Source organism: Acipenser ruthenus, chromosome 3 (assembly GCF_902713425.1).
Source record: "Acipenser ruthenus chromosome 3, fAciRut3.2 maternal haplotype, whole genome shotgun sequence".
NCBI lineage: Eukaryota > Metazoa > Chordata > Actinopteri > Acipenseriformes > Acipenseridae > Acipenser > Acipenser ruthenus.
In genome coordinates, this window is record NC_081191.1 from 73,664,694 (window position 1) to 73,674,384 (window position 9,691).

Here is a 9,691-nt window from a genome sequence, read left to right on the forward strand (position 1 = left end):
GAGCCAAATACAGGGAAATTCTAGAGGAAAACCTGTTTCAGTCTGCAAGAGACCTGGGACTGGGGTGGAGGTTCACCTTCCAGCAGGACAATGACCCTAAACACACAGCCAAAGCTACACTGGAGTGGTTTAAAAACAAGAACCTGAATGTCTTAAAATAGCCCAGTCAAAGCCCAGACCTCAATCCGATTGAGAATCTTGAAAATTGCTGTTCACCAACGGTCCCCATCCAACTTAACAGAGCTTGAGCAATTTTGCCAAGAAGAATGGGCAAAAATTGCAGGATCCAGATGTGCAAATCTGGTAGAGACTTACCCAAAAAGACTCACAGCTGTAATTGCTGCCAAAGGTGCTTCTACCAAGTATTGACTCAAATGTCTTTTTTTTTTTTGTTTAATTAACTTTTGTGTCACAATAAAAAATATTTTGCACCTTCAAAGTGTTAAGTATGTTGTGTAAATAAAATGGTAAAAATCCCAATAAATCCATTTTAATTCCAGGTTGTAACACTACAAAATGTGGAAAAGTCCAAGGGGGGGTGAATACTTATGCAAGGCACTGTACCTGTTTGACAATGTGGGCAATGATTATTATTTATTTATTTATCAGAAGACGCCCTTATCCAGGATGACTTACAATTGTTACAAAATATCAACAGTACAAAATATCACATTGCAGAGTATCACATTACAGATAAGAGCAGTTATAAAGTACAATAAAATCAGTCGCAAATAAGATCAAATTCTAATAAGAGTAAAATAAAGACTACAGTAAATAATTACATATGACAGCGGGTTTGACTAATAGCAGTTAACTTATAGAAAACATATTTGCTTATACAAGTAAAGTCCAGTAAGAGCACATAGTAAGTTCGATATATGGGTGAGAACGATTTCAAATAAAAGCAATTACAAAAATGTGAATACGGATACCTATAAGAGTAAAATCATGTACAAGATACAGGAAGTAGTTATAATTAAGAGCAATTGTAGAATATGGCAAGGTATGGAGCAGTTCAGTGCAAGTACAAGCTGAAGAAAGTACTGGTACAATTGGGTGTCAAGAGTAGTGAGGTTTACAGATGCTGTCTGAACAGGTGTGTCTTGAGAAGGTGCTGGAAGGTGGTCAGGGACTGAGCATTCCTGATATCCGTGGGTAGGTCGTTCCACCACTGAGGGGCAAGGGAGGAGGAGCGGGCCCTGGAAGCAGGGGAGCAGAGGGGGGGGGTACAGCTAATCTGCCGGTGGTGGAGGAGCAGAGGGAGTAAGAGGGGGTGTAGGAAGAAATGATGGTTTGGAGATAGGAGGGAGCAGAAAGGTGGAGACAGCGACAGGCAAGTACAAGAGTTTTGAATTAGATCCGAGTGGAGATAGGGAGCCAATGGAGGGAGTGGAGCAGCAGTGTAGCGTGGGATAAACAAGGAAGGGAAAAGACAAGGCGAGCAGCAGAGTTTTGGATGAGCTGGAGTGGACAGATAGCAGAGGCAGAGAGGCCAGCCAGTAGGGAGTTGCAGTAGTCAAGGCAGGATAGTACCAGGGCCTGAACTAGGAGCTGAGTGGCGTAGTTGGTGAGGAAGGGGCGAATTTTGCATATGTTGCTGAGGAAAAAGCGTCAGGAGTGTGCCAGAGTAGAGATGTGCTGAAAGTAGGAGAGGGAGGGGTCGAGGGTGATACCGAGGTTCTTGGTGGATGAAAAGGGTGAGAGGGCGGTGGATTCAAGAGAAATATAAATAGAGATTAGCAGTGGGTAGGAAAAGGGGGGTAGAAAAGAAGGTCTGATTTGGAGAGGCTGAGTTTAAAATGATGCCAGTGCATCCAGGAGGAGATGGCCGAGAGACAGGTAGAGATACAGGAGGAGATGGCCGAGAGACAGGTAGAGATACAGGAGGAGATGTCGGAGTCAGAGGGAGGAAAGGAGAGGAAGCATAGAAATTAATCAGCATAGAAATTATATGAGAAGCCATGGGAGGAGATGAGGCGACCCAGGGAGCGGGTGTAGAGAGAAAACACAAGGGGTCCCAGGACTGAGCTTTGGGGGGCACCTGTCAAAAGAGAGCAAGAGGCAGAGGGTGAGCCACGCCAGGACACCTGGTACGTGAGATTGGAGAGGTAGGCAAGAGCCTGGCAAGAGCAGTGCTGGAGAGTCCCAGGTCAGTGAGGAAGGACAGGAGAATAGAGTGGCCCACTGTGTCAAAGGCAGCAGAGAGGTCGAGAAGAATTAGGAAAGAGGAGAGGGAGGCGGCACGGGCAGAGAATAGAGAGTTAGTGACGGTGAGAAGAACAGTTTCAGTGGAGTGTGCCAGGCAAAAACCAGATTGGAGGGGGTCGAGCAGAGAATGCGTTGACAGGAAAGAAGAGAGCTGGCGATGTACTGCTCGCTCGAGAGTTTTAGAAAGGAACAGGAGAAGGGAGACAGGTTGGTAGTTCTGGAGGGGGTGTTTTTTTTTAAGATGGGTGTGATGCAGGCCTGTTTGAAGGCAGAGGGTAAACAGCAAGAGAGCAAATAGGTGTTGAGAATGGAGGAAATGAAAGGGAGTAGAGTGGGGAGGGGGTCCAGAGCACATGTGGTGGTTTTATTGCTCTGGAGCAGGGAACAAAGAACAGAGTCCAAGAGGGGCGAGAAGGAGGGTAGATTAGTAGTGTTGCAGAGGGTGATGGGGAGTGAGTGAGCAGAGGACAGGGGGTGGGTGGGGAAGGAGGCGAGGTAGTGCAGAGTTTGCGGATGTTTGTGATTTTGGAGGAGGAGGCAAAGTCGAGACACAGGAAGGTGAAAGGGGGGAGGGCTAAGAAAGTAGAGAAGAGTTTACGGGGATTGCTAGTGAAAGACTGAATGATAGAGTGGAAGTAGAGGTGAGTGTAGAAGAGAAGGAAGCGAGGAGCGAGTGATAGAGATCCAAAGCAGAAGGTTTTCTTCCATGCCTTTTCAGCAAAATGCAGTTTGGTACAAGCCAAGCGGAGCACGGAGGAGAGCCAGGGCTGGGGTGGGGAGAGGCGGGCAGGTTGAGGGGTGAGAGGGCAAAGGGAGTCAAGGCAAGAGGTGAGGGAAGAGAAGAGGGTGGAGGTAGTCGAGTCTACAAAGAGTTGGGAGAAGAGTTGAGTCGATAGAGGGGAGCTGCTAGACAGCAGCAGAGGAGAAGACAGAGGGGGAGATGGAACAGAGGTTTTGCCGGAAGGTAACAGAGGGGGTTGGCAGAGTAGGAAGGGATGGAAGCGACAGAGACAAGGAGATGAAGTAGTGATCAAAGATATTGAGAGGAGTGACTGATAGAGCAGGGGGAAAGCATTCCCCTTTGAAGATGAGGTCCAGTTGACGGCCCGCTGTGTGAGTGAGGAGGGGACGAAGAGACAACGAAGGGGATTAAATCCAGCAGAGTGGTTAGGATTGGAGAGGTGGTTGAAGTCACCTAACAGAACAACAGGAGTGGAGGGAGAGGGGAGGGAAGAAGGAGAGGAGGAAGTCAAGCTTATCAAGAAAATGAGTTAGGGGTCTAGGAGGGTGGTAGAGAACAATGAGGAGAAGGTGAAAAGGGGAGGTGATTTCAACAGCATGAAACTCAAAGGTGCTAAGAGAGAGAGAGGAGGGAGTGCAGAAAAGAGCAGGGAGGGAGAGAAGAAGTCCTGTTCCCCCACCCTGTCCAGAGGTGCAAAGAGAGTGAGAGAGGACATAGAGAGAGGAAAGGGCGGTCGGGATGGTAGTGTTATCAGGGGAGATCCAGGTTTCAGTGAGAGCTAGGAAGTCAAGAGAGAGGTGAGAGGCAAAGCCAGAGATAAAGTCAACTGTGTTGGAAGCCAAGCAACAATTCCAGAGGGCACCAGAGAGAGCACAGTGGGGTGGGGTGAGCAGTTGGATTTGCAGTGGCAGGGAGAAGCCAGAGGATGGGAACAAGAGGAGAGGATTGCAGGGATATTAAAGTTAGTCATGGAAGGGAGCAGTAGAGAAAAGGAAGTAAAAATGGCTACGTGAGGGGGGTGGTGCCGAGAGGGAGGCGAAAACAGACAGGTACAGGAGAAGCGAGAGCATTAATTAATAAAAAGAAAAGAAAGAAATGTATGCAAATCTGGTCTGGAATCCTTACCCTATCAGTGCACTAGAGTGGACATTTTGAAAAGATCTTTGAAACAGTCTTGGTGTTAGATCTCCCTCTCGACCTGTGAGGGCATGGTGTACGAGGAACAGAGTACCCTTAATGAAATGGCACGACAATTTATTCTGTAGGGTAGATGGAAGTCGGTCATTTCGGAAGGGGGCGGAGCCACGGCACCCGAGCTCAGTGACCCGGACGGTAAGCGACGTGACATCCGAGGACTGGAGGAGCGGATGCGCTCGTTAACCTCGGGGTCATGGGCGAGGGTATAAATAGGGGGCATGGCTTGAGTGATCTGTTCCTTTGTATATGGTTAAACAAACTAGCCGAGAAGGAACCCGTAGCGTGAGGAACTGTGAGTGTTTTCGTGTCTGTGTCTAACCTCTGTGTGTCTTGTGTATTGTTTAGCCACGGAAGGATACTGAGCACGATCCGGAGCTGCAGCCGCAGGCCAGCGATAAAACCGGACTTCACCATTCACGCTTTGCACTATCCAAACTGTCTTTGTTTTCACCACTAGCACTATAATCACGCACTGTCAAAACTGTGTCTTTGTTTTGTGTTTTGTGTGGGTGACTGAAAGGGACTTTGGGGTTACGGGTCAAACCCGTGGATTACAAATCAGAAGTGATACACGCCGCTGTATCACTTCCAACACTATTATTATTTGCAGGTTTGCCTTAAGGCTCTGGACATGTATTGAATTAAATAAACACCCTTGCACCTGTACCAACGTTGTCTGTGTGATTACTCTGCACTGCACTCACCTGCACGTCTTTACCACTTTGCCACACAGCTTTAAAGTTATAAGTATAAAAAGTTGTCAAGATGTTAACAATGTAAAGAACATTACAGGTATGTTACTTAAAACAGTTTTAGCAACATGTGGAGAGTATAACTATATTTTTCGGAACCTCGCTACTTACTCTTTAAGGTGGGGTTTAGTGCTGGAGGCTAAATAGCTACTGATTGTTGTTTACATTCATTTTAAATTCAGATTAGTATTGAGTACTCAGTATTCAGCACACTAGCAAAGTTGCATGTAAACTGGGAATTCCAGAGGAATGGCATGATTCATATCATGTAATCACAGTAAGAATACATATTCCACATACTGCATAGTGCAGAATACTAAGTGCGTGCCAACATACTGAATGATTATCAGTACATTACCAATGAAAGGAAGGTAATTTTGCAGTATTGTTGTTGATTACAGGTCAAGGATGCAGCCTGTAGTCTTTTGGGATTAGGTCAATTACAATGGGAAGAAGAATAAGTGCAGAGATGCTATCGATTTCTCCAATGCATTTAGAAGATTTTCAAAGAGTGTTAGGGAGGAGAAGAACTTCAACCAAGTTTAGAAGGTGTCTAGCCAGCAGACCTGGGATAAATATTGATTTTGAATACTTAAATATTTCAAATAATTTATTTGATATGATTTTAAATATAAGTACTTAAAATATTTCGATTTCTGTTTCAAATATATTTATACATGTTTTACAATAACATGAAAAATAACACATTACAATTTATATGAACATCTATTTAGTATTATCACATTCATATGTACACTCAATATTATCCAGTTAATCAGCATGCATATGTATAACTTCAAAACATCTATAACTTGAATCATAACACGATTTAACTATACTCATCTGCTATGTTCAGTATGGCCTATTGTTTTCCACTGCTTGTTTTAAAGACCCTTAAGAATGCGTATGTAATTGTGTAACAAGCACTTACCCTGACATGCACAAGGAGGTTTGAGGTAGAGTACACTGAGGTGCCAACCTGTTGTTTAGAATATTTACAAGTGGCTTTGAATTTATCCGAGGCATTGTCTGGTATAATGAAATGCAAAGCAGCCTTAGATCTAGGAAATAACATGTTGGTGAGTGACTTAAACTTGAACTAAAGACAGGCAGCTTATATATACACCAAGTCCCCTTCATTGACTTGTAATTGAGGTTTTTCAAATGAGGAGACTATTAGTTTATACAACCTCAGAGTAAACCGATTCCCCAGGTGAAGAGAAAATAGCTATAAAGGGAGGAGTTAAACCATTACTCTGTTAAACCAGGTTATTGATAAAAAATGCATTACTTATTTGATTACAGGTTTCCAAGGAGATTTACTTAACTTGTAAAATGTGCCCAATATTTAAATACCTTTCAAATAATTATTTGTTTGGAGACAAAATATATATTCATATTTTCAAATAATTATTTGACTGTGGACAACATATTGAAATATCTGATATTTATACATTTTATCTCAAATATAAATATATTTGTCTCAGGTCTGCTCAGCAGCAGTGAAAACATCCCAGTACAAGGACAGGTGTCGCTAGTAGTCTTGGTGCACAGTGTATCTCCATTGCACTCAAGTAAAACACCAAGATAGTGAGTAATACACCACAGTGGCTGGAGAGTAATTTTCATCCTAAGATTATAAAGTGCTTGTTACAATTTAAAAAGGGGTTAAACCTGCAACAAAATGGAGGCATTATGCAATCAGCATGTTTTGGCACTTTTATTAATTACAGTCCCCATGCTTTCCACATTATAACTTTTCCTTCATATGACATTTCTTCACCGTTATAGCCTTTTTCAGCTTATCTTAACAATCACGAAACAGTGCCACACATATTTAAAAGGTGATACTTTAAGAAGAAAATAGTCTTTATAAGTGAATTGTGCTAAATATACATATACAATTTATATTACACAAAGAAGTCTCCATAAACACAAACATAATGTGGCAATACTCGCTAATGTTGTGTATCTCATCTGAGTTACAGACTACAACTGAACTTCATTTAGACAAGTGTCCAATTAAGTAGAATAATAGATGGGTGAGAAGATATTATTATCACACAATAATGCATGTCTGGAGTTGGTTTTGGGCAGTTATGCATGCATGGCGCAGCCACTGTTACCCGCCTAAAACCAATGTTATTTTATATATTATATGTTTCTTAAAGCATTTAAAAACAAACCACCTCCATTATCACTCTTGCTACAAGCACAATACAATGGAGAAGAAATAAGACATTCAAAATAAAGACATGGCCATTCAACCAAACAATGTTGAGAACCCAGAAACAACGAGGTTCCGACCAATAACAGCAGATTTAAGGAGACTGTAGCAGGGTGGTAGAAAGCCCTGCTGTTTTAAATGTATTATTTGTTTATTTTTAGAACAGGGTTTCCCCCTCCGCCCCTGTGTCATTTTGTATTTTTGTTTTATGAATTATGTTTGTAAATATGACGGCGTAGCTGTGTGTTTTGTTATTGTTTTTGTTTATTTAAAAATGTGATCTGGCAGAAACGAGATTAGTACTTGTCCGCTGCCAGGAATAATTAAAAACCTTGTGCAGAAGATGGCCATCTCCCGAATTAATTAAGTGATTAATTTGTTGGGAGATGGTCACCTGCATATAAACCTGCAGCTCTCTGCACTCCGGGTGGGTGTTCGGAGGAGGAACAGGAGAGCGAGAGGAGAGAAACGAAACTAAACGAAACTAAAACAAAAATAATTAGGAACAGTGAAGGCGATTTGCCCAGCCTGACCTGGATCATTTATTTATTGTTTGTGTTTGTGATTTGTTTTATTTACACTTTTTCTTTTGTGCTCTGAGAGTAAATATTTAAACAAAAAGTGTTTTTATTTAAATATTTATTTTATTTTTGTATTTAAATAAACGGTGCACGCCGCGTTTGTTTTGAAACTGTAGTACTACCTGGTGTCAGTTTTCTGTTCCTGCATCTGGCCTGACGTCACCACTTAGCCACCCTGTCACAGAGACGTATAAAAAAAAAAAGAAAATGAAAATATATGGGAAAAAAAACCAAAACATTTGCTAATATAAATCTCACAAAGTCGTATTTGCGTTCAGTGGGAGAAACAAGATAAATTCACTAAATACCTGAAAAAGATTTGGCCAAACACCTTTTGAATTTCATCTCGTCAGTAAAAAAGAAAAATGGGGAAGACTTTGAACAATGTCTTTATTTTGAATGTATTAGGTCTCCTCCGTTGGACTGTGCTTGTTTGTTGTAGCAGGAGTGATAATGGTAGCGGTTTGTTTCTGTGAAGCTGCTGACAAGGCAGCGTCATGACATAGTGACTTGTATATTATAGAGATATATTTTTGTACATGAAGATTTCAAGGATATACATTTTTTATTATAGCATTCTGTTTCCATGACAACATAGAATATAGTTCAATAATCACTGTTGAGATGTATATTAAAAGCCAAAGCAACATCAAAATACAGCTTTGCAGAAAGTTTATAGGTATGCAAGGGTTATGATTTTCCCAAATCAAAACCAACGTTTTCATAAAATTCCAACCCGATCTGTAACGACAAAAGATAAACCTGAACCGGATCCGAAACCGAAATTTTTGAACAATGAAAAATGTTGGCAGTCTCAGCACTATCCCTGTGACATCGCGCACTTTTCTGCATATAGATGGTTTATATTAACATTGCTTAATTATTTGAATATACGGTAGTAACATAACTCAAAAGATATGACAAAACGTACCGGATTGATTCTGACAGCTCTCAGTAGGGATATAACCGCATTTTCATACTTAGTCTGGGTGTTCAGATGCCAAGGGCTGTTTTCATTTTAGGTTTCGAAAATTGTTTATTGATGAAAGGTGCTGTTGCTAGTACTATCAGGCATATGCATACACTTTAGCCTGTGTTACATTTTTGTTTGTTAGAAAAATGCATCCTCAGAAGTGACAAGTTGAAGCAGGACATTTATTAGTTAAAAAAGAGTTGTTGAGTCTACTGCATCTTTTAAATTACTTGGTGTGGACCTACTGTAATGTAGATCTAATAAATTAAATAAAACAGACAATAAAATGTTAGTTGCTGTCCCAAACCACTGTAAAACTGGAATAAGCTGTAAAACAAGTGAGCGGGATGCTGCGTGAACAGGCTGAAGAGTAATTTAAGGAAGATCGTGCTTACTGAGCACTGGGATTCAGGTATTATTATTATTATTATTTGTTTATTTAGCAGACACCTTTATCCAAGGCAACTTACAGAGACTAGGGTGTGTGAACTATGCATCAGCTGCAGAGTCACTTACAACTACGTATCACCCGAAAGACGGAGCACAAGGAGGTTAAGTGACTTGCTCAGGGTCACACAATGAGTCAGTGGCTGAGGTGGGATTTGAACCGGGGACCTCCTCGTTACAAGCCCTTTTCTTTAACCACTGGACCACACAGCCTCCTATGTATGTGTTCGTCTACCGCATGGCATCTCAGTGCAAATATCTGGAAGATGCTTTAAATTAGATGCTTCTGTGAGCAGGTCATTTTTTATTTTTTTTTATTAAGGTAGCTTTATTTACTGTTTACTTAAAAATGAGTTTTAGTTTGTCTGATTACAGTACTTCCTGAATTGAATTCAAGTTTAAGGGTCTTATCCCAGGGTCTTATATATATCACAGTTACGGGCTCTAATAAACCAGCATACTAAACAATGTTTTTGGGGGGTTGGCGGCAGGCCTGGCTTCTAGTTTTAGTTTTGTTGCATACATAAATCTAGCTGGCATTTTAAATGATGTGTTTCCTCATCA